Raw genomic sequence first — 24,059 nt, 5'->3', positions numbered from 1 at the left:
CGGTTAAAGCCCGGCGAAGTCATTCGGACGCCGCACGTTGCTGGGCCGCCCCCACCTCGGGGCCTTGAAGGGCATGGTGAGTGCCCGCACCGATCGCCGCCAAGGGGCACTCCACAAGACGGAATGCAGCGAGGACAACGCCCGTGGATCCTCGACTTGCAGGGGTCCCAGCCCTGCGCTCTACCATGGGGCCAGGCCCATCACGAAGTCCGGTCTGGAACAATCGCCTGCTTCCCCAACCTGCTTCCGGTTCCTGTCCCTCATGGCCTCCATATGGGAAAGCCTTAGACCCGCAGCCATGCATCTCCCAACCACGCAATCTCCATCGGCCCCTCTGGTGCTTCGGACAACCCTCAGAGTGAGATAAACCGGTATGACCAAGATGAGGTCATCCCCATCCTTGGCCGGCCCATCTACCCGAAAGACAGAGGCGCACACCAGGCCACCACCCGTTCTTCAACTCTGCTCCAGGAACGCTCCAATGCGCCGGCGTGCCGGGGTGGGCCGCGTGTTTTCAGAGCCATTTCTTGGCGGCAGCAACATGCCCTGGGCGAGAAAGGGCCCTGGGCCATGGAGAGCACGGCGGTCCGCAGGGCTGTCCTACGCCGGCCAATTCTCACGAGCGTTCTGCCCAAACCAATCCTGGTTTGGGCAGAACGCTCGTGAGAATTGGCCGGAAAAAGCAAGGCGAAGTCATTCGGGCGCCGCACGTCTGCTGGGCCGCCCCCACCTCGGGGCCTTGAAGGGCATGGTGAGTGCCGGCACCCGATCGCCGCCAAGGGGCACTCCACAAGACGGAATGCAGCGAGGACAACACCCGTGGATCCTCCACTTGCAGGGGTCCCATCCCTGCGCTCTACCATGGGGCCAGGCCCATCACGAAGTCCGGTCTGGGACACTCGCCTGCTTCCCCAACCTGCTTCCGGGGTCCTGTCCCTCATGGCCTCCATATAGGAAACCCTTAGACCCGCAGCCACGCATCTCCCAACCACGCAGTCTCCATCGGCCCCTCTAGTGCTTCGGACAACCCTCAGAGTGAGATAAACCGGTATGACCATGATGAGGTCATCCCCATCCTTGGCCGGCCCGTCTACCCTAGAGACAGAGGCGCACACCAGGCCACCACCCGTTCTTCAACTCTGCTCCGGGAACGCCCCAATGCGCCGGCGTGCCGGGGTGGGCCAGGTCTTTTCCGAGCCATTTCTTGGCGGCAGCATCATGCCCTGGGCGAGAAAGGGCCGTGGGCCATGGAGAGCACAGCGGTCCGCAGGGCTGTCCTACGCCGGCCAATTCTCACGAGCGTTCTGCCCAAACCAGGAATGGTTTGGGCAGAACGCTCGTGAGAATTGGCCGGAAAAAGCCCGGCGAAGTCATTCGGGCGCCGCACGTCTGCTGGGCCGCCCCCACCTCGGGGCCCTGAAGGGCATGGTGAGTGCCCGCACCCGATCGCCGCCAAGGGGCACTGCACAAGACGGAATGCAGCGAGGACAACGCCCGTGGATCCTCGACTTGCAGGGGTCCCATCCCTGCGCTCTACCATGGGGCCAGGCCCATCACAAAGTCCGGTCTGGGACACTCGCCTGCTTCCCCAACCTGCTTCCGGGGTCCTGTCCCTCACGGCCTCCATATCGGAAACCCTTAGACCCGCAGCCACGCATCTCCCAACCACGCAGTCTCCCTCGGCCCCTCTGGTTCTTCGGACAACCCTCAGAGTGAGATAAACCGGGATGACCAAGATGAGGTCATCCCCATCCTTGGCCGGCCCGTCTATCCGAGAGACAGAGGCGCACACCAGGCCACCACCCGTTCTTCACTCTGCTCCGGGAACGCTCCAATGCGCCGTTGTGCCGGGGTTGGCCGCGTCTTTTCCGAGCCATTTCTTGGCGGCAGCAACATGCCCTGGGCGAGAAAGTGCCCTGGGCCATGGAGAGCACGGCGGTCCGCAGGGCTGTCCTACGCCGGCCAATTCTCACGAGCGTCCTGGTTTGGGCAGAACGCTCGTGAGAATTGGCCGGTTAAAGCCCGGCGAAGTCATTCGGGCGCCGCACGTCTGCTGGGCCGCCCCCACCTCGGGGCCTTGAAGGGCATGGTGAGTGCCCGCACCCGATCGCCGCCAAGGGGCACTCCACAAGACGGAATGCAGCGAGGACAACGCCCGTGGATCCTCGACTTGCAGGGGTCCCATCCCTGCGCTCTACCATGTGGCCAGGCCCATCACGAAGTCCGGTCTGGGACACTCGCCTGCTTCCCAACCTGCTTCCGGGGTCCTGTCCCTCATGGCCTCCATATCGGAAACCCTTAGACCCGCAGCCACGCATCTCCCAAACACGCAGTCTCCATCGGCCCCTCTGGTGCTTCGGACAACCCTCAGAGTGAGATAAACCGGTATGACCAAGATGAGGTCATCCCCATCCTTGGCCGGCCCGTCTACCCTAGAGACAGAGGCGCACACCAGGCCACCACCCGTTCTTCAACTCTGCTCCGGGAATGCTCCAATGCGCCGTCGTGCCGGGGTTGGCCGCGTCTTTTCCGAGCCATTTCTTGGCGGCAGCAACATGCCCTGGGCGAGAAAGGGCCCTGGGCCATGGAGAGCACGGCCGTCCACAGGGCTGCCCTACGCCGGCCAAATCTCACGAGCGTTCTGCCCAAACCAATCAGGACGCTCGTGAGAATTGGCCGGAAAAAGCCCGGTGAAATCATTCGGGCGCCGCACGTCTGATGGGCCGCCCCCACCTCGGGGCCTTGAAGGGCATGGTGAGTGCCCGCACCCGATCGCCGCCAAAGGGCACTCCACAAGACGGAATGCAGCGAGGACTACGCCCGTGGATCCTCGACTTGCAGGGGTCCCATCCCTGCGCTCTACCATGGGGCCAGGACCATCACGAAGTCCGGTCTGGGACACGCGCCTGCTTCCCCAACCTGCTTCCCGGGTCCTGTCCCTCATGGCCTCCATATAGGAAACCCTTAGACCCGCAGCCACGCATCTCCCAACCACGCAGTCTCCATCGGCCCCTCTAGTGCTTCGGACAACCCTCAGAGTGAGATAAACCGGTATGACCAAGATGAGGTCATCCCCATCCTTGGCCGGCCCGTCTATCCGAGAGACAGAGGCGCACACCAGGCCACCACCCGTTCTTCAACTCTGCTCCGGGAACGCTCCAATGCGCCGTCGTGCCGGGGTTGGCCGCGTCTTTTCCGAACCATTTCTTGGCGGCAGCAACATGCCCTGGGCGAGAAAGGGCCCTGGGCCATGGAGAGCACGGCGGTCCGCAGGGCTGTTCTACGCCGGCCAATTCTCACGAGCGTCCTGGTTTGGGCAGAACGCTCGTGAGAATTGGCCGGTTAAAGCCCGGCGAAGTCATTCGGACGCCGCACGTCTGCTGGGCCGCCCCCACCTCGGGGCCTTGAAGGGCATGGTGAGTGCCCGCACCGATCGCCGCCAAGGGGCACTCCACAAGACGGAATGCAGCGAGGACAACGCCCGTGGATCCTCGACTTGCAGGGGTCCCATCCCTGCGCTCTACCATGGGGCCATGCCCATCACGAAGTCCTGTCTGGGACACTCGCCTGCTTCCCCAACCTGCTTCCGGAGTCCTGTCCCTCATGGCCTCCATATCGGAAACCCTTAGACCCGCAGCCACGCATCTCCCAACCACGCAGTCTCCATCGGCCCCTCTGGTGCTTCGGACAACCCACAGAGTGAGATAAACCGGTATGACCAAGATGAGGTCATCCCCATCCTTGGCCGGCCCGTCTATCCGAGAGACAGAGGCGCACACCAGGCCACCACCCATTCTTCAACTCTGCTCCGGGAACGCTCTAATGCGCCGTCGTGCCGGGGTTGGCCGCGTCTTTTCCGAGCCATTTCTTGGCGGCAGCAACATGCCCTGGGCGAGAGAGGGCCCTGGGCCATGGAGAGCACGGCGGTCCGCAGGGCTGTGCTACGCCGGCCAATTCTCACGAGCGTTCTGCCCAAACCAATCAGGACGCTCGTGAGAATTGGCCGGAAAAAGCCCGGTGAAGTCATTCGGGCGCCGCACGTCTGCTGGGCCGCCCCCACCTAGGGGCCTTGAAGGGCATGGTGAGTGCCCGCACCCGATCGCCGCCAAGGGGCACTCCACAAGACGGAATGCAGCGAGGACTACGCCCGTGGATCCTCGACTTGCAGGGGTCCCATCCCTGCGCTCTACCATGGGGCCAGGCCCATCACGAAGTCCGGTCTGGGACACGCGCCAGCTCCCCCAAACTGCTTCCCGGGTCCTGTCCCTCATGGCCTCCATATAGGAAACTCTTAGACCCGCAGCCACGCATCTCCCAACCAAGCAGTCTCCATCGGCCCCTCTAGTGCTTCGGACAACCCTCAGAGTGAGATAAACCGGTATGACCAAGATGAGGTCATCCCCATCCTTGGCCGGCCCGTCTATCCGAGAGACAGATGCGCACACCAGGCCACCACCCGTTCTTCAACTCTGCTCCGGGAACGCTCCAATGCGCCGTCGTGCCGGGGTTGGCCGCGTCTTTTCCGAGCCATTTCTTGGCGGCAGCAACATGCCCTGGGCGAGAAAGGGCCCTGGGCCATGGAGAGCACGGCGGTCCGCAGGGCTGTCCTACGCCGGCCAATTCTCACGAGCGTTCTGCCCAAACCAATCCTGATTTGGGCAGAACGCTCGTGAGAATTGGCCGGAAAAAGCCCGGCGAAGTCATTCGGGCGCCGCACGTCTGCTGGGCCGCTCCCACCTCGGGGCCTTGAAGGGCATGGTGAGTGCCCGCACCCGATCGCCGCCAAGGGGTACTCCAAAAGACGGATTGCAGCGAGGACAACGCCCGTGGATCCTCGTCTTGCAGGGGTCCCATCCCTGCGCTCTACCATGGGGCCAGGCCCATCACGAAGTCCGGTCTGGGACACGCGCCTGCTTCCCCAACCTGCTTCCCGGGTCCTGTCCCTCATGGCCTCCATATAGGAAACCCTTAGACCCGCAGCCACGCATCTCCCAACCACGCAGTCTCCATCGGCCCCTCTAGTGCTTCGGACAACCCTCAGAGGGAGATAAACCGGTATGACCAAGATGAGGTCATCCCCATCCTTGGCCAGCCCGTCTATCCGAGAGACAGAGGCGCACACCAGGCCACCACCCGTTCTTCAACTCTGCTCCGGGAACGCTCCAATGCGCCGTCGTGCCGGGGTTGGCCGCGTCTTTTCCGAGCCATTTCTTGGCGGCAGCAACATGCCCTGGGCGAGAAAGGGCCCTGGGCCATGGAGAGCACGGCGGTCCGCAGGGCTGTCCTACGCCGGCCAATTCTCACGAGCGTTCTGCCCAAACCAATCCTGGTTTGGGCAGAACGCTCGTGAGAATTGGCCGGAAAAAGCCTGGCGAAGATATTCGGGCGCCGCACGTCTGCTGGGCCGCCCCCACCGCGGGGCCCTGAAGGGCACTGTGAGTGCCCGAACCAGATCGCCGCCAAGAGGCACTCCACAAGATGGAATGCAGCGAGGACAACGCCCGTGGATCCTCGACTTGCCAGGGTCCCATCCCTGCGCCCTACCACGGGGCCAGGCCCATCACGAAGTCCGGTCTGGAACAATCGCCTGCTTCCCCAACCTGCTTCCGGTTCCTGTCCCTCATGTCCTCCATATGGGAAACCCTTAGACCCGCAGCCATGCATCTCCCAACCACGCAATCTCCATCGGCCCCTCTGGTGCTTCGGACAACCCTCAGAGTGAGATAAACCGGTATGACCAAGATGAGGTCATCCCCATCCTTGGCCGGCCCATCTACCCGAAAGACAGAGGCGCACACCAGGCCACCACCCGTTCTTCAACTCTGCTCCAGGAACGCTCCAATGCGCCGGCGTGCCGGGGTGGGCCGCGTGTTTTCAGAGCCATTTCTTGGCGGCAGCAACATGCCCTGGGCGAGAAAGGGCCCTGGGCCATGGAGAGCACGGCGGTCCGCAGGGCTGTCCTACGCCGGCCAATTCTCACGAGCGTTCTGCCCAAACCAATCCTGGTTTGGGCAGAACGCTCGTGAGAATTGGCCGGAAAAAGCCCGGCGAAGTCATTCGGGCGCCGCACGTCTGCTGGGCCGCCCCCACCTCGGGGCCTTGAAGGGCATGGTGAGTGCCCGCACCCGATCGCAGCCAAGAGGCACTCCACAAGACGGAATACAGCGAGGACAACGCCCGTGGATCCTCGACTTGCAGGGGTCCCATCCCTGCGCTCTACCATGGGGCCAGGCCCATCACGAAGTCCGGTCTGGGACACTCGCCTGCTTCCCCAACCTGCTTCCGGGGTCCTGTCCCTCATGGCCTCCATATCGGAAACCCTTAGACCCGCAGCCACGCATCTCCCAACCACGCAGTCTCCATCGGCCCCTCTGGTGCTTCGGACAACCCTCAGAGTGAGATAAACCGGTATGACCAAGATGAGGTCATCCCCATCCTTGGCCGGCCCGTCTACCCTAGAGACAGAGGCGCACACCAGGCCACCACCCGTTCTTCAACTCTGCTCCGGGAACGCTCCAATGCGCCGTCGTGCCGGGGTTGGCCGCGTCTTTTCCGAGCCATTTCTTGGCGGCAGCAACATGCCCTGGGCGAGAAATGGCCCTGGGCCATGGAGAGCACGGCGGTCCGCAGGGCTGTCCTACGCCGGCCAATTTTCATGAGCGTTCTGCCCAAACCAATCAGGACGCTCGTGAGAATTGGCCGGAAAAAGCCCGGTGAAGTCATTCGGGCGCCGCACGTCTGCTGGGCCGCCCCCACCTCGGGGCCTTGAAGGGCATGGTGAGTGCCCGCACCCGATCGCAGCCAAGAGGCACTCCACAAGACGGAATGCAGCGAGGACAACGCCCGTGGATCCTCGACTTGCAGGGGTCCCATTCCTTCGCTCTACCAAGGGGCCAGGCCCATCACGAAGTCCGGTCAGGGACACGCGCCTGCTTCCCCAACCTGCTTCCCGGGTCCTGTCCCTCATGGCCTCCATATAGGAAACCCTTAGACCCGCAGCCACGCATCTCCCAACCACGCAGTCTCCATCGGCCCCTCTAGTGCTTCGGACAACCCTCAGAGTGAGATAAACCGGTATGACCAAGATGAGGTCATCCCCATCCTTGGCCGGCCCGTCTATCCGAGAGACAGAGGCGCACACCAGGCCACCACCCGTTCTTCAACTCTGCTCCGGGAACGCTCCAATGCACCGTCGTGCCGGGGTTGGCCGCGTCTTTTCCGAACCATTTCTTGGCGGCAGCAACATGCCCTGGGCGAGAAAGGGCCCTGGGCCATGGAGAGCACGGCGGTCCACAGGGCTGTCCTACGCCGGCCAATTCTCACGAGCGTTCTGCCCAAACCAGGATTGGTTTGGGCAGAACGCTCGTGAGAATTGGCCAGAAAAAGCCCGGCGAATTCATTCGGGCGCCGCACGTCTGCTGGGCCGCCCCCACCTCGGGGCCTTGAAGGGCATGGTGAGTGCCCGCACCCGATCGCCGCCAAGGGGCACTCCACAAGACGGAATGCAGCGAGGACAACGCCCGTGGATCCTCGACTTGCAGGGGTCCCATCCCTGCGCTCTACCATGGGGCCAGGCCCATCACGAAGTCCGGTCTGGGACACGCGCCTGCTTCCCCAACCTGCTTCCCGGGTCCTGTCCCTCATGGCCTCCATATAGGAAACCCTTAGACCCGCAGCCACGCATCTCCCAACCACGCAGTCTCCATCGGCCCCTCTAGTGCTTCGGACAACCCTCAGAGTGAGATAAACCGGTATGACCAAGATGAGGTCATCCCCATCCTTGGCCGGCCCGTCTATCCGAGAGACAGAGGCGCACACCAGGCCACCACCCGTTCTTCAACTCTGCTCCGGGAACGCTCCAATGCGCCGTTGTGCCGGGGTTGGCCGCGTCTTTTCCGAGCCATTTCTTGGCGGCAGCAACATGCCCTGGGCGAGAAAGTGCCCTGGGCCATGGAGAGCACGGCGGTCCGCAGGGCTGTCCTACGCCGGCCAATTCTCACGAGCGTCCTGGTTTGGGCAGAACGCTCGTGAGAATTGGCCGGTTAAAGCCCGGCGAAGTCATTCGGGCGCCGCACGTCTGCTGGGCCGCCCCCACCTCGGGGCCTTGAAGGGCATGGTGAGTGCCCGCACCCGATCGCCGCCAAGGGGCACTCCACAAGACGGAATGCAGCGAGGACAACGCCCGTGGATCCTCCACTTACAGGGGTCCCATCCCTGCGCTCTACCATGGGGCCCGGCCCATCACGAAGTCCGGTCTGGGACACGCGCCTGCTTCCCCAACCTGCTTCCGGGGTCCTGTCCCTCATGGCCTCCATATCGGAAACCCTTAGACCCGCAGCCACGCATCTCCCAACCACGCAGTCTCCATCGGCCCATCTGGTGCTTCGGACAACCCTCAGAGTGAGATAAAACGGTATGACCAATATGAGGTCATCCCCATCCTTGGCCGGCCCGTCTATCCGAGAGACAGAGGCGGACACCAGGCCACCACCCGTTATTCAACTCTGCTCCGGGAACGCTCCAATGCGCCGGCGTGCCGGGGTTGGCCGCGTGTTTTCCGAGCCATTTCTTGGCGGCAGCAACATGCCCTGGGCGAGAAAGGGCCCTGGGCCATGGAGAGCACGGCGGTCCGCAGGGCTGTCCTACGCCGGCCAATTCTCACGAGCGTTCTGCCCAAACCAATCCTGGTTCGGGCAGAACGCTCGTGAGAATTGGCCGGAAAAAGCCCGGCGAAGTCATTCGGGCGCCGCACGTCTGCTGGGCCACCCCCACCACGGGGCCTTGAAGGGCATGGTGAGTGCCCGCACCCGATCGCCGCCAAGGGGCACTCCACAAGACGGAATGCAGCGAGGACAACGCCCGTGGATCCTCGACTTGCAGGGGTCACATTCCTGCGCTCTACCACGGGGCCAGGCCCATCACGAAGTACGGTCTGGGACACGCGCCTGCTTCCCCAACCTGCTTCCGGTGTCCTGTCCCTCATGGCCTCCATATGGGAAAACCTTAGACACGCAGCCACGCATCTCCCAACCACGCAGTCTCCATCGGCCCATCTGGTGCTTCGGACAACCCTCAGAGTGAGATAAACCGGTATGACCAAGATGAGGTCATCCCCATCCTTGGCCGGCCCGTCTACCCGAGAGACAGAGGCGCACACCAGGCCACCACACGTTCTTCAACTCTGCTCCGGGAACGCTCCAATGCGCCGTCGTGCCGGGGTTGGCCGTGTCTTTTCCGAGCCATTTCTTGGCGGCAGCAACATGCCCTGGGCGAGAAAGGGCCCTGGGCAATGGAGAGCACGGCGGTCCGCAGGGCTGTCCTACGCCGGCCAATTCTCACGAGCGTTCTGCCCAAACCAATCAGGACGCTCGTGAGAATTCGCCGGAAAAAGCCCGGTGAAGTCATTCGGGCGCCGCACGTCTGCTGGGCCGCCCCCACCTCGGGGCCTTGAAGGGCATGGTGAGTGCCCGCACCCGATCGCCGCCAAGGGGCACTCCACAAGACGGAATGCAGCGAGGACAACGCCCGTGGATCCTCGACTTGCAGGGGTCCCATCCCTGCGCTCTACCATGTGGCCAGGCCCATCACGAAGTCCGGTCTGGGACACTCGCCTGCTTCCCCAACCTGCTTCCGGGGTCCTGTCCCTCATGGCCTCCATATCGGAAACCCTTAGACCCGCAGCCACGCATCTCCCAAACACGCAGTCTCCATCGGCCCCTCTGGTGCTTCGGACAACCCTCAGAGTGAGATAAACCGGTATGACCAAGATGAGGTCATCCCCATCCTTGGCCGGCCCGTCTACCCTAGAGACAGAGGCGCACACCAGGCCACCACCCGTTCTTCAACTCTACTCCGGGAATGCTCCAATGCGCCGTCGTGCCGGGGTTGGCCGCGTCTTTTCCGAGCCATTTCTTGGCGGCAGCAACATGCCCTGGGCGAGAAAGGGCCCTGGGCCATGGAGAGCACGGCCGTCCGCAGGGCTGCCCTACGCCGGCCAAATCTCACGAGCGTTCTGCCCAAACCAATCAGGACGCTCGTGAGAATTGGCCGGAAAAAGCCCGGTGAAATCATTCGGGCGCCGCACGTCTGATGGGCCGCCCCCACCTCGGGGCCTTGAAGGGCATGGTGAGTGCCCGCACCCGATCGCCGCCAAAGGGCACTCCACAAGACGGAATGCAGCGAGGACTACGCCCGTGGATCCTCGACTTGCAGTGGTCCCATCCCTGCGCTCTACCATGGGGCCAGGACCATCACGAAGTCCGGTCTGGGACACGCGCCTGCTTCCCCAACCTGCTTCCCGGGTCCTGTCCCTCATGGCCTCCATATAGGAAACCCTTAGACCCGCAGCCACGCATCTCCCAACCACGCAGTCTCCATCGGCCCCTCTAGTGCTTCGGACAACCCTCAGAGTGAGATAAACCGGTATGACCAAGATGAGGTCATCCCCATCCTTGGCCGGCCCGTCTATCCGAGAGACAGAGGCGCACACCAGGCCACCACCCGTTCTTCAACTCTGCTCCGGGAACGCTCCAATGCGCCGTCGTGCCGGGGTTGGCCGCGTCTTTTCCGAAACATTTCTTGGCGGCAGCAACATGCCCTGGGCGAGAAAGGGCCCTGGGCCATGGAGAGCACGGCGGTCCGCAGGGCTGTCCTACGCCGGCCAATTCTCACGAGCGTCCTGGTTTGGGCAGAACGCTCGTGAGAATTGGCCGGTTAAAGCCCGGCGAAGTCATTCGGACACCGCACGTCTGCTGGGCCGCCCCCACCTCGGGGCCTTGAAGGGCATGGTGAGTGCCCGCACCGATCGCCGCCAAGGGGCACTCCACAAGACGGAATGCAGCGAGGACAACGCCCGTGGATCCTCGACTTGCAGGGGTCCCATCCCTGCGCTCTACCATGGGGCCAGGCCCATCACGAAGTCCGGTCTGGGACACTCGCCTGCTTCCCCAACCTGCTTCCGGGGTCCTGTCCCTCATGGCCTCCATATCGGAAACCCTTAGACCCGCAGCCACGCATCTCCCAACCACGCAGTCTCCATCGGCCCCTCTGGTGCTTCGGACAACCCACAGAGTGAGATAAACCGGTATGACCAAGATGAGGTCATCCCCATCCTTGGCCGGCCCGTCTATCCGAGAGACAGAGGCGCACACCAGGCCACCACCCATTCTTCAACTCTGCTCCGGGAACGCTCTAATGCGCCGTCGTGCCGGGGTTGGCCGCGTCTTTTCCGAGCCATTTCTTGGCGGCAGCAACATGCCCTGGGCGAGAGAGGGCCCTGGGCCATGGAGAGCACGGCGGTCCGCAGGGCTGTGCTACGCCGGCCAATTCTCACGAGCGTTCTGCCCAAACCAATCAGGACGCTCGTGAGAATTGGCCGGAAAAAGCCCGGTGAAGTCATTCGGGCGCCGCACGTCTGCTGGGCCGCCCCCACCTAGGGGCCTTGAAGGGCATGGTGAGTGCCCGCACCCGATCGCCGCCAAGGGGCACTCCACAAGACGGAATGCAGCGAGGACTACGCCCGTGGATCCTCGACTTGCAGGGGTCCCATCCCTGCGCTCTACCATGGGGCCAGGCCCATCACGAAGTCCGGTCTGGGACACGCGCCAGCTTCCCCAAACTGCTTCCCGGGTCCTGTCCCTCATGGCCTCCATATAGGAAACTCTTAGACCCGCAGCCACGCATCTCCCAACCAAGCAGTCTCCATCGGCCCCTCTAGTGCTTTGGACAACCCTCAGAGTGAGATAAACCGGTATGACCAAGATGAGGTCATCCCCATCCTTGGCCGGCCCGTCTATCCGAGAGACAGATGCGCACACCAGGCCACCACCCGTTCTTCAACTCTGCTCCGGGAACGCTCCAATGCGCCGTCGTGCCGGGGTTGGCCGCGTCTTTTCCGAGCCATTTCTTGGCGGCAGCAACATGCCCTGGGCGAGAAAGGGCCCTGGGCCATGGAGAGCACGGCGGTCCGCAGGGCTGTCCTACGCCGGCCAATTCTCACGAGCGTCCTGGTTTGGGCAGAACGCTCGTGAGAATTGGCCGGTTAAAGCCCGGCAAAGTCATTCGGACGCCGCACGTCTGCTGGGCCGCCCCCACCTCGGGGCCTTGAAGGGCATGGTGAGTGCCCGCACCCGATCGCCGCCAAGGGGCACTCCACAAGACGCAATGCAGCGAGGACAACGCCCGTGGATCCTCGACTTGCAGGGGTCCCATCCCTGCGCTCAACCATGGGGCCATGCCCATCACGAAGTCCGGTCTGGGACACTCGCCTGCTTCCCCAACCTGCTTCCGGGGTCCTGTCCCTCATGGCCTCCATATCGGAAACCCTTAGACCCGCAGCCACGCATCTCCCAAACACGCAGTCTCCATCGGCCCCTCTGGTGCTTCGGACAACCCTCAGAGTGAGATAAACCGGTATGACCAAGATGAGGTCATCCCCATCCTTGGCCGGCCCGTCTACCCTAGCGACAGAGGCGCACACCAGGCCACCACCCGTTCTTCAACTCTGCTCCGGGAACGCTCCAATGCGCCGTCGTGCCGGGGTTGTCAGCGTCTTTTCTGAGCCATTTCTTGGCGGCAGCAACATGCCCTGGGCGAGAAAGGGCCCTGGGCCATGAGGAGCATGGCGGTCCGCAGGGCTGTCCTACGCCGGCCAATTCTCACGAGCGTTCTGCCCAAACCAATCCTGGTTTGGGCAGAACGCTCGTGAGAATTGGCCGGAAAAAGCCCGGCGAAGTCATTCGGGCGCCGCACGTCTGCTGGGCCGCTCCCACCTCGGGGCCTTGAAGGGCATGGTGAGTGCCCGCACCCGATCGCCGCCAAGGGGCACTCCAAAAGACGGATTGCAGCGAGGACAACGCCCGTGGATCCTCGTCTTGCAGGGGTCCCATCCCTGCGCTCTACCATGGGGCCAGGCCCATCACGAAGTCCGGTCTGGGACACGCGCCTGCTTCCCCAACCTGCTTCCCGGGTCCTGTCCCTCATGGCCTCCATATAGGAAACCCTTAGACCCGCAGCCACGCATCTCCCAACCACGCAGTCTCCATCGGCCCCTCTAGTGCTTCGGACAACCCTCAGAGGGAGATAAACCGGTATGACCAAGATGAGGTCATCCCCATCCTTGGCCAGCCCGTCTATCCGAGAGACAGAGGCGCACACCAGGCCACCACCCGTTCTTCAACTCTGCTCCGGGAACGCTCCAATGCGCCGTCGTGCCGGGGTTGGCCGCGTCTTTTCCGAGCCATTTCTTGGCGGCAGCAACATGCCCTGGGCGAGAAAGGGCCCTGGGCCATGGAGAGCACGGCGGTCCGCAGGGCTGTCCTACGCCGGCCAATTCTCACGAGCGTTCTGCCCAAACCAATCCTGGTTTGGGCAGAACGCTCGTGAGAATTGGCCGGAAAAAGCCCGGCGAAGATATTCGGGCGCCGCACGTCTGCTGGGCCGCCCCCACCGCGGGGCCCTGAAGGGCACTGTGAGTGCCCGAACCAGATCGCCGCCAAGAGGCACTCCACAAGATGGAATGCAGCGAGGACAACGCCCGTGGATCCTCGACTTGCCAGGGTCCCATCCCTGCGCCCTACCACGGGGCCAGGCCCATCACGAAGTCCTGTCTGGAACAATCGCCTGCTTCCCCAACCTGCTTCCGGTTCCTGTCCCTCATGGCCTCCATATGGGAAACCCTTAGACCCGCAGCCATGCATCTCCCAACCACGCAATCTCCATCGGCCCCTCTGGTGCTTCGGACAACCCTCAGAGTGAGATAAACCGGTATGACCAAGATGAGGTCATCCCCATCCTTGGCCGGCCCATCTACCCGAAAGACAGAGGCGCACACCAGGCCACCACCCGTTCTTCAACTCTGCTCCAGGAACGCTCCAATGCGCCGGCGTGCCGGGGTGGGCCGCGTGTTTTCAGAGCCATTTCTTGGCGGCAGCAACATGCCCTGGGCGAGAAAGGGCCCTGGGCCATGGAGAGCACGGCGGTCCGCAGGGCTGTCCTACGCCGGCCAATTCTCACGAGCGTTCTGCCCAAACCAATCCTGGTTTGGGCAGAACGCTCGTGAGAATTGGCCGGAAAAAGCCCGGCGAAGTCATTCGGGCGCCGCACGTCTGCTGGGCCGCCCCCACCTCGGGGCCTTGAAGGGCATGGTGAGTGCCCGCACCCGATCGCAGTCAAGAGGCACTCCACAAGACGGAATACAGCGAGGACAACGCCCGTGGATCCTCGACTTGCAGGGGTCCCATCCCTGCGCTCTACCATGGGGCCAGGCCCATCACGAAGTCCGGTCTGGGACACTCGCCTGCTTCCCCAACCTGCTTCCGGGGTCCTGTCCCTCATGGCCTCCATATCGGAAACCCTTAGACCCGCAGCCACGCATCTCCCAACCACGCAGTCTCCATCGGCCCCTCTGGTGCTTCGTACAACCCTCAGAGTGAGATAAACCGGTATGACCAAGATGAGGTCATCCCCATCCTTGGCCGGCCCGTCTACCCTAGAGACAGAGGCGCACACCAGGCCACCACCCGTTCTTCAACTCTGCTCCGGGAACGCTCCAATGCGCCGTCGTGCCGGGGTTGGCCGCGTCTTTTCCGAGCCATTTCTTGGCGGCAGCAACATGCCCTGGGCGAGAAATGGCCCTGGGCCATGGAGAGCACGGCGGTCCGCAGGGCTGTCCTACGCCGGCCAATTTTCATGAGCGTTCTGCCCAAACCAATCAGGACGCTCGTGAGAATTGGCCGGAAAAAGCCCGGTGAAGTCATTCGGGCGCCGCACGTCTGCTGGGCCGCCCCCACCTCGGGGCCTTGAAGGGCATGGTGAGTGCCCGCACCCGATCGCCGCCAAGGAGCACTCCACAAGACGGAATGCAGCGAGGACAACGCCCGTGGATCCTCGACTTGCAGGGGTCCCATTCCTTCGCTCTACCAAGGGGCCAGGCCCATCACGAAGTCCGGTCAGGGACACGCGCCTGCTTCCCCAACCTGCTTCCCGGGTCCTGTCCCTCATGGCCTCCATATAGGAAACCCTTAGAGCCGCAGCCACGCATCTCCCAACCACGCAGTCCATCGGCCCCTCTAGTGCTTCGGACAACCCTCAGAGTGAGATAAACCGGTATGACCAAGATGAGGTCATCCCCATCCTTGGCCGGCCCGTCTATCCGAGAGACAGAGGCGCACACCAGGCCACCACCCGTTCTTCAACTCTGCTCCGGGAACGCTCCAATGCACCGTCGTGCCGGGGTTGGCCGCGTCTTTTCCGAACCATTTCTTGGCGGCAGCAACATGCCCTGGGCGAGAAAGGGCCCTGGGCCATGGAGAGCACGGCGGTCCACAGGGCTGTCCTACGCCGGCCAATTCTCACGAGCGTTCTGCCCAAACCAGGATTGGTTTGGGCAGAACGCTCGTGAGAATTGGCCAGAAAAAGCCCGGCGAATTCATTCGGGCGCCGCACGTCTGCTGGGCCGCCCCCACCTCGGGGCCTTGAAGGGCATGGTGAGTGCCCGCACCCGATCGCCACCAAGGGGCACTCCACAAGACGGAATGCAGGGAGGACAACGCCCGTGGATCCTCGACTTGCAGGGGTCCCATCCCTGCGCTCTACCATGGGGCTAGGCCCATCAAGAAGTCCGGTCGGGACACGCGCCTGCTTCCCCAACCTGCTTCCGGGGTCCTGTCCCTCATGGCCTCCATATCGGAAACCCTTAAACCCGCAGCCACGCATCTCCCAACCAAGCAGTCTCCATCTGCCCCTCTAGTGCTTCGGACAACCCTCAGAGTGAGATAAACCGGTATGACCAAGATGAGGTCATCCCCATCATTGGCCAGCCCGTCTATCCGAGAGACAGAGGCGCACACCAGGCCACCACCCGTTCTTCAACTCTGCTCCGGGAACGCTCCAATGCGCCGTCGTGCCGGGGTTGGCCGCGTCTTTTCCGAGCCATTTCTTGGCGGCAGCAACATGCCCTGGGCGAGAAAGGGCCCTGGGCCATGGAGAGCACGGCGGTCCGCAGGGCTGTCCTACGCCGGCCAATTCTCACGAGCGTTCTGCCCAAACCAATCCTGGTTTGGGCAGAACGCTCGTGAGAATTGGCCGGAAAAAGCCCGGCGAAGATATTCGGGCGCCGCACGTCTGCTGGGCCGCCCCCACCGCGGGGCCCTGAAGGGCACTGTGAGTGCCCGAACCAGATCGCCGCCAAGAGGCACTCCACAAGATGGAATGCAGCGAGGACAACGCCCGTGGATCCTCGACTTGCCAGGGTCCCATCCCTGCGCCCTACCACGGGGCCAGGCCCATCACGAAGTCCGGTCTGGAACAATCGCCTGCTTCCCCAACCTGCTTCCGGTTCCTGTCCCTCATGGCCTCCATATGGGAAACCCTTAGACCCGCAGCCATGCATCTCCCAACCACGCAATCTCCATCGGCCCCTCTGGTGCTTCGGACAACCCTCAGAGTGAGATAAACCGGTATGACCAAGATGAGGTCATCCCCATCCTTGGCCGGCCCATCTACCCGAAAGACAGAGGCGCACACCAGGCCACCACCCGTTCTTCAACTCTGCTCCAGGAACGCTCCAATGCGCCGGCGTGCCGGGGTGGGCCGCGTGTTTTCAGAGCCATTTCTTGGCGGCAGCAACATGCCCTGGGCGAGAAAGGGCCCTGGGCCATGGAGAGCACGGCGGTCCGCAGGGCTGTCCTACGCCTGCCAATTCTCACGAGCGTTCTGCCCAAACCAATCCTGGTTTGGGCAGAACGCTCGTGAGAATTGGCCGGAAAAAGCCCGGCGAACATATTCGGGCGCCGCACGTCTGCTGGGCCGCCCCCACCGCGGGGCCCTGAAGGGCACTGTGAGTGCCCGAACCAGATCGCCGCCAAGAGGCACTCCACAAGATGGAATGCAGCGAGGACAACGCCCGTGGATCCTCGACTTGCCAGGGTCCCATCCCTGCGCCCTACCACGGGGCCAGGCCCATCACGAAGTCCGGTCTGGAACAATCGCCTGCTTCCCCAACCTGCTTCCGGTTCCTGTCCCTCATGGCCTCCATATGGGAAAGCCTTAGACCCGCAGCCATGCATCTCCCAACCACGCAATCTCCATCGGCCCCTCTGGTGCTTCGGACAACCCTCAGAGTGAGATAAACCGGTATGACCAAGATGAGGTCATCCCCATCCTTGGCCGGCCCATCTACCCGAAAGACAGAGGCGCACACCAGGCCACCACCCGTTCTTCAACTCTGCTCCAGGAACGCTCCAATGCGCCGGCGTGCCGGGGTGGGCCGCGTGTTTTCAGAGCCATTTCTTGGCGGCAGCAACATGCCCTGGGCGAGAAAGGGCCCTGGGCCATGGAGAGCACGGCGGTCCGCAGGGCTGTCCTACGCCGGCCAATTCTCACGAGCGTTCTGCCCAAACCAATCCTGGTTTGGGCAGAACGCTCGTGAGAATTGGCCGGAAAAAGCCCGGCGAAGTCATTCGGGCGCCGCACGTCTGCTGGGCCGCCCCCACCTCGGGGCCTTGAAGGGCATGGTGAGTGCCCGCACCCGATCGCAGCCAAGAGGCACTCCACAAGACGGAATACAGCGAGGACAACGCCCGTGGATCCTCGACTTGCAGGGGTCCCATCCCTGCGCTCTACCATGGGGCCAGGCCCATCACGAAGTCCGGTCTGGGACACTCGCCTGCTTCCCCAACCTGCTTCCGGGGTCCTGTCCCTCATGGCCTCCATATCGGAAACCCTTAGACCCGCAGCCACGCATCTCCCAACCACGCAGTCTCCATCGGCCCCTCTGGTGCTTCGTACAACCCTCAGAGTGAGATAAACCGGTATGACCAAGATGAGGTCATCCCCATCCTTGGCCGGCCCGTCTACCCTAGAGACAGAGGCGCACACCAGGCCACCACCCGTTCTTCAACTCTGCTCCGGGAACGCTCCAATGCGCCGTCGTGCCGGGGTTGGCCGCGTCTTTTCCGAGCCATTTCTTGGCGGCAGCAACATGCCCTGGGCGAGAAATGGCCCTGGGCCATGGAGAGCACGGCGGTCCGCAGGGCTGTCCTACGCCGGCCAATTTTCATGAGCGTTCTGCCCAAACCAATCAGGACGCTCGTGAGAATTGGCCGGAAAAAGCCCGGTGAAGTCATTCGGGCGCCGCACGTCTGCTGGGCCGCCCCCACCTCGGGGCCTTGAAGGGCATGGTGAGTGCCCGCACCCGATCGCCGCCAAGGAGCACTCCACAAGACGGAATGCAGCGAGGACAACGCCCGTGGATCCTCGACTTGCAGGGGTCCCATCCCTTCGCTCTACCATGGGGCCAGGCCCATCACGAAGTCCGGTCAGGGACACGCGCCTGCTTCCCCAACCTGCTTCCCGGGTCCTGTCCCTCATGGCCTCCATATAGGAAACCCTTAGACCCGCAGCCACGCATCTCCCAACCACGCAGTCTCCATCGGCCCCTCTAGTGCTTCGGACAACCCTCAGAGTGAGATAAACCGGTATGACCAAGATGAGGTCATCCCCATCCTTGGCCGGCCCGTCTATCCGAGAGACAGAGGCGCACACCAGGCCACCACCCGTTCTTCAACTCTGCTCCGGGAACGCTCCAATGCACCGTCGTGCCGGGGTTGGCCGCGTCTTTTCCGAACCATTTCTTGGCGGCAGCAACATGCCCTGGGCGAGAAAGGGCCCTGGGCCATGGAGAGCACGGCGGTCCACAGGGCTGTCCTACGCCGGCCAATTCTCACGAGCGTTCTGCCCAAACCAGGATTGGTTTGGGCAGAACGCTCGTGAGAATTGGCCAGAAAAAGCCCGGCGAAGTCATTCGGGCGCCGCACGTCTGCTGGGCCGCCCCCACCTCGGGGCCTTGAAGGGCATGGTGAGTGCCCGCACCCGATCGCCACCAAGGGGCACTCCACAAGACGGAATGCAGGGAGGACAACGCCCGTGGATCCTCGACTTGCAGGGGTCCCATCCCTGCGCTCTACCATGGGGCTAGGCCCATCAAGAAGTCCGGTCGGGACACGCGCCTGCTTCCCCAACCTGCTTCCGGGGTCCTGTCCCTCATGGCCTCCATATCGGAAACCCTTAAACCCGCAGCCACGCATCTCCCAACCAAGCAGTCTCCATCTGCCCCTCTAGTGCTTCGGACAACCCTCAGAGTGAGATAAACCGGTATGACCAAGATGAGGTCATCCCCATCCTTGGCCAGCCCGTCTATCCGAGAGACAGAGGCGCACACCAGGCCACCACCCGTTCTTCTACTCTGCTCACGGAACGCTCCAATGCGCCGTCGTGCCGGGGTTGGCAGCGTCTTTTCCGAGCCATTTCTTGGCGGCAGCAACATGCCCTGGGCGAGAAAGGGCCCTGGGCCATGGAGAGCACGGCGGTCCGCAGGGCTGTCCGACGCCGGCCAATTCTCACGAGCGTTCTGCCCAAACCAATCAGGACGCTCGTGAGAATTGGCCGGAAAAAGCCCGGCGAAGTCATTCGGGCGCCGCACGTCTGCTGGGCCGCCCCCACCTCGGGGCCCTGAAGGGCATGGTGAGTGCCCGCACCCGATCGCCGCCAAGTGGCACACCACAAGACGGAATGCAGCGAGGACAACGCCCGTGGATCCTCGACTTGCCAGGGTCCCATCCCTGCGCTCTACCACGGGGCCAGGCCCATCACGAAGTCCGGTCTGGGACACTCGCCTGCTTCCCCAACCTGCTTACGGGTCCTGTCCCTCATGGCCTCTATATCGGAAACCCTTAGACCCGTAGCCACGCATCTCCCAACCACGCAGTCTCCATCGGCCCTCTGGTGCTTCGGACAACCCTCAGAGTGAGATAAACCGGTATGACCAAGATGAGGTCATCCCCATCCTTGGCCGGCCCGTCCACCCGAGAGACAGAGGCGCACACCAGACCACCACCCGTTCTTCAACTCTGCTCCGGGAACGCTCCAATGCGCCGGCGTGCCGGGGTTGGCCGCGTGTTTTCCGAGCCATTTCTTGGCGGCAGCATCATGCCCTGGGCGAGAAAGGGCCCTGGGCCATGGAGAGCACGGCGGTCCGCAGGGCTGTCCTACGCCGGCCAATTCTCACGAGCGTTCTGCCCAAACCAATCCTGGTTTGGGCAGAACGCTCGTGAGTATTGGCCGGAAAAATCCCGGCGAAGTCATTCGGGCGCCGCACGTCTGCTGGGCTGCCCCCACCACGGGGCCTTGAAGGGCATGGTGAGTGCCCGCACCTGAATGCCGCCAAGGGGCACTCCACAAGACGGAATGCAGCGAGGACAACGCCCGTGGATCCTCGACTTGCAGGGGTCCCATCCCTGCGCTCTACCATGGGGCTAGGCCCATCAAGAAGTCCGGTCGGGACACGCGCCTGCTTCCCCAACCTGCTTCCGGGGTCCTGTCCCTCATGGCCTCCATATCGGAAACCCTTAAACCCGCAGCCACGCATCTCCCAACCAAGCAGTCTCCATCTGCCCCTCTAGTGCTTCGGACAACCCTCAGAGTGAGATAAACCGGTATGACCAAGATGAGGTCATCCCCATCCTTGGCCAGCCCGTCTATCCGAGAGACAGAGGCGCACACCAGGCCACCACCCGTTCTTCAACTCTGCTCCCGGAACGCTCCAATGCGCCGTCGTGCCGGGGTTGGCAGCGTCTTTTCCGAGCCATTTCTTGGCGGCAGCATCATGCCCTGGGCGAGAAAGGGCCCTGGGCCATGGAGAGCACGGCGGTCCGCAGGGCTGTCCGACGCCGGCCAATTCTCACGAGCGTTCTGCCCAAACCAATCAGGACGCTCGTGAGAATTGGCCGGAAAAGCCCGGTGAAATCATTCGGGCGCCGCACGTCTGCTGGGCCGCCCCCACCTCGGGGCCTTGAAGGGCATGGTGAGTGCCCGTACCTGATCGCCGCCAAGGGGCACTCCACAAGACGGAATGCAGCGAGGACAACGCCCGTGGATCCTCGACTTGCAGGGGTCCCATCCCTGCGCTCTACCATGGGGACAGGCCCATCACGAAGTCCGGTCTGGGACACGCGCCTGCTTCCCCAACCTGCTTCCCGGGTCCTGTCCCTCATGGCCTCCATATAGGAAACCCTTAGACCCGCAGCCACGCATCTCCCAACCACGCAGTCTCCATCGGCCCCTCTAGTGCTTCGGACAACCCTCAGAGTGAGATAAACCGGTATGACCAAGATGAGGTCATCCCCATCCTTGGCCGGCCCGTCTATCCGAGAGACAGAGGCGCACACCAGGCCACCACCCGTTCTTCAACTCTGCTCCGGGAACGCTCCAATGCGCCATCGTGCCGGGGTTGGCCGCGTCTTTTCCGAGCCATTTCTTGGCGGCAGCAACATGCCCTGGGCGAGAAAGGGCCCTGGGCCATGGAGAGCTCGGCGGTCCGCAGGGCTGTCCTACGCCGGCCAATTCTCACGAGCGTCCTGGTTTGGGCAGAACGCTCGTGAGAATTGGCCGGTTAAAGCACGGCGAAGTCATTCGGATGCCGCACGTCTGCTGGGCCGCCCCCACCTCGGGGCCTTGAAGGGCATGGTGAGTGCCCGCACCCGATCGCCGCCAAGGGGCACTCCACAAGAGGGAATGCAGCGAGGACAACGCCCGTGGATCCTCGACTTGCAGGGGTCCCATCCCTGTGCTCTTCCATGGGGCCAGGCCCATCACGAAGTCCGGTCTGGGACACGCGCCTGCTTCCCCAACCTGCTTCCCGGGTCCTGTCCCTCATGGCCTCCATATAGGAAACCCTTAGACCCGCAGCCACGCATCTCCCAACCACGCAGTCTCCATCGGCCCCTCTAGTGCTTCGGACAACCCTCAGTGTGAGATAAACCGGTATGACCAAGATGAGGTCATCCCCATCATTGGCCGGCCCGTCTATCCGAGAGACAGAGGCGCACACCAGGACACCACCCGTTCTTCAACTCTGCTCCGGGAACGCTCCAATGCGCCGGCGTGCCGAGGTGGGCCGCGTGTTTTCCGAGCCATTTCTTGGCGGCAGCAACATGCCCTGGGCGAGAAAGGGCCCTGGGACATGGAGAGCACGGCGGTCCGCAGGGCTGTCCTACGCCGGCCAATTCTCACGAGCGTTCTGCCCAAACCAATCCTGGTTAGGGCAGAACGCTCGTGAGAATTGGCCGGAAAAAGCCCGGCGAAGTCATTCGGGCGCCGCACTTCTGCTGGGCCGCCCCCACCTCAGGGCCTTGAAGGGCATGGTGAGTGCCCGCACCCGATCGCCGCCAAGGGGCACTCCACAAGACGGAATGCAGCGAGGACAACGCCAGTGGATCCTCCACTTACAGAGGTCCCATCCCTGCGCTCTACCATGGGGCCAGGCCCATCACGAAGTCCGGTCTGGGACACGCGCCTGCTTCCCCAACCTGCTTCCGGGGTCCTGTCCCTCATGGCCTCCATATCGGAAACACTTAGACCCGCAGCCACGCATCTCCCAACCACGCAGTCTCCATCGGCACCTCTAGTGCTTCGGACAACCCTCAGAGTGAGATAAACCGGTATGACCAAGATGAGGTCATCCCCATCCTTGGCCAGCCCGTCTATCCGAGAGACAGAGACGCACACCAGGCCACCACCCGTTCTTCAACTCTGCTCCGGGAACGCTCTAATGCGCCGTCGTGCCGGGGTTGGCCGCGTCTTTTCCGAGCCATTTCTTGGCGGCAGCAACATGCCCTGGGCGAGAGAGGGCCCTGGGCCATGGAGAGCACGGCGGTCCGCAGGGCTGTGCTACGCCGGCCAATTCTCACGAGCGTTCTGCCCAAACCAATCAGGACGCTCGTGAGAATTGGCCGGAAAAAGCCCGGTGAAGTCATTCGGGCGCCGCACGTCTGCTGGGCCGCCCCCACCTAGGGGCCTTGAAGGGCATGGTGAGTGCCCGCACCCGATCGCCGCCAAGGGGCACTCCACAAGACGGAATGCAACGAGGACAACGCCCGTGGATCCTCGACTTGCAGGGGTCCCATCCCTGCGCTCAACCATGGGGCCAGGCCCATCACGAAGTCCGGTCTGGGACACGCGCCAACTTCCCCAAACTGCTTCCCGGGTCCTGTCCCTCATGGCCTCCATATAGGAAACTCTTAGACCCGCAGCCACGCATCTCCCAACCAAGCAGTCTCCATCGGCCCCTCTAGTGCTTCGGACAACCCTCAGAGGGAGATAAACCGGTATGACCAAGATGAGGTCATCCCCATCCTTGGCCGGCCCGTCTATCCGAGAGACAGATGCGCACACCAGGCCACCACCCGTTCTTCAACTCTGCTCCGGGAACGCTCCAATGCGCCGTCGTGCCGGGGTTGGCCGCGTCTTTTCCGAGCCATTTCTTGGCGGCAGCAACATGCCCTGGGCGAGAAAGGGCCCTGGGCCATGGAGAGCACGGCGGTCCGCAGGGCTGTCCTACGCCGGCCAATTCTCACGAGCGTCCTGGTTTGGGCAGAACGCTCGTGAGAATTGGCCGGAAAAAGCCCGGCGAAGATATTCGGGCGCCGCACGTCTGCTGGGCCGCCCCCACCGCGGGGCCCTGAAGGGCACTGTGAGTGCCCGAACCAGATCGCCGCCAAGAGGCACTCCACAAGATGGAATGCAGCGAGGACAACGCCCGTGGATCCTCGACTTGCCAGGGTCCCATCCCTGCGCCCTACCACGGGGCCAGGCCCATCACGAAGTCCGGTCTGGAAAAATCGCCTGCTTCCCCAACCTGCTTCCGGTTCCTGTCCCTCATGGCCTCCATATGGGAAAGCCTTAGACCCGCAGCCATGCATCTCCCAACCACGCAATCTCCATCGGCCCCTCTGGTGCTTCGGACAACCCTCAGAGTGAGATAAACCGGTATGACCAAGATGAGGTCATCCCCATCCTTGGCCGGCCCATCTACCCGAAAGACAGAGGCGCACACCAGGCCACCACCCGTTCTTCAACTCTGCTCCAGGAACGCTCCAATGCGCCGGCGTGCCGGGGTGGGCCGCGTGTTTTCAGAGCCATTTCTTGGCGGCAGCAACATGCCCTGGGCGAGAAAGGGCCCTGGGCCATGGAGAGCACGGCGGTCCGCAGGGCTGTCCTACGCC

Source organism: Mustela lutreola, chromosome 6 (genome assembly GCF_030435805.1).
Source record: "Mustela lutreola isolate mMusLut2 chromosome 6, mMusLut2.pri, whole genome shotgun sequence".
In the NCBI taxonomy this organism is placed as follows: domain Eukaryota; kingdom Metazoa; phylum Chordata; class Mammalia; order Carnivora; family Mustelidae; genus Mustela; species Mustela lutreola.
Note: the sequence above shows the minus strand (reverse complement) of the source record.